This window comes from Pteropus alecto, unplaced genomic scaffold (assembly GCF_000325575.1).
Source record: "Pteropus alecto unplaced genomic scaffold, ASM32557v1 scaffold87, whole genome shotgun sequence".
NCBI lineage: Eukaryota > Metazoa > Chordata > Mammalia > Chiroptera > Pteropodidae > Pteropus > Pteropus alecto.
Genome location: NW_006443225.1, coordinates 7,941,377 through 7,943,052, shown reverse-complemented (window position 1 = coordinate 7,943,052; position 1,676 = coordinate 7,941,377). Strand labels below are relative to the sequence as shown.

General features: G+C 39.8%; 1 pseudogene; it reads left to right on the top strand.

Moving 5' to 3' along the window:
* Positions 1-281: 281 nt before the first annotated feature.
* On the top strand, positions 282-399 carry LOC112472764 (annotated as a pseudogene).
* Positions 400-1,676: the final 1,277 nt, after the last annotated feature.

The following is a 1,676-nucleotide window of genomic DNA, read 5'->3' as shown; positions in this document are numbered from 1 at the left end:
TCTCTAACACCAGCTCGGTGTCCTATAATTCAACTCAATTCTGATATCTTTACCTGGAGATAGCATCAGATCCCACAGGTTAAGGGCTCAGTCCTACAAGACTGCTCCCAACGCACTTCAGACATCAATCATAAGTCTAGATTGTCACCTGTGCTTCTGACTGACTCACCGAAGATCGGAGGTTCCAATGGCCCCCTCCTTGGATTTAATTTGCTAGAGCAGCTCACAGAACTCAGAGAAACATTTTACTTACTAGATTACTGGTTTATTATAAAAAATATGTCTATGGCCATGCTACCCTGAACACGCCCGATCCTGTCTGATCTCGGAAGCTAAGCAGGGTCAGGCCTGGTTAGTACTTGGATGGGAGACCACCTAGGAAGACCAGGTGCATAAAAAATAAAAAATAAGGGATTGTAAACTGACAAGGTCCTTGCAATCTGTGAGGTCAACCAAGGGTTGCCTTGCCTAAAAAAAATAAACAAATAAATTAAAAAATAAAATAACTCAGGGATAGCCAATTGGAGAGATGCCTAACGCAAGGTATGGGGAAAGGGTGCAGAGACCCCACACTCTCTGAGTGAGCACCGCTCTTTCTGAATCTCCACGTGTTCACCAACCTGGAAGCTCCCCAAACCCCATCCTTTCGGGGTTTTATGGAGGCTCATTACACAGGCATGGCTGATTAAATCATTGGCCTTTGGTGGCTGATTCAACCTCCAGTTCCTCTCTCCTCCAAGGAGGTCAGGGAGGTGGGACTGAAAACTGTGACCTTCCAATCGCATGGTTGGTTTTCCTGGTAACCAGCCCCCACCCTTAGGTGCAGTCCAAAAGTCACTTCATTAACATAACAAAAGCCACTTAAAAAAAATTATTCTTACCACTTAGGAAGTTCCAAGGGGTTTAGGAACTCTGTGCCAGAAATGGGGATGACGATCAAATACATATGTACATTTTTATAAATCACAATATCACGGTCTCTAAATGTCATAGCACCTTATCATTTTTCTTAATTTTCAGGAACCAGAAAATATTCCACACCTCTTCCTTGGGTACTTATTAATCGTTAAAAAGATATTTATATAAAAGTGAACCTCAGAGCTCAATAATAGATTTATTTTGGAAGTGAGGCTCTCTCCTGGATAGAACCACAGGAGTTACTGTTTGCACCCCTAGTTTATCACAATTGCATTACCACCGTGGTCTTCTGAAGGACTTCTTCCAATGCTCAAAGGACCGAAAATTTTTATTGTGCAGTCACTTTATCTTATGTTTCTTTGTAACTTTGTGCCTAGTCCATTGCTGGTGGGTAGCATTTGTCTAATAAACTAATGCTAGAAAATTGAGTACAGTTTTTTGGAACCCCTCAGATGAGTGGAACAAAAGGTAAGAGAAGCCCATTCAAAATTTGCTTGTTGACAAAAGAATAGACAGATAGATCAATGGAACAGAATAGAGGCCCAGAAATAGACCCACGTAAATACAGTCAACTGATCTTTTGACAAAAGAGCAAAGGTAATACAATGGATCAACAATAAGATTTTCAACAAATGGTGTTAGAACAACTGGACAACCACATGCAAAAAAAAAAAAAAATGAATATACCTTTCACAAAAATTAACTCAAAATAGATTCTAAATATATTTTATAATCCAAATATAAGTTTAAAACACAAA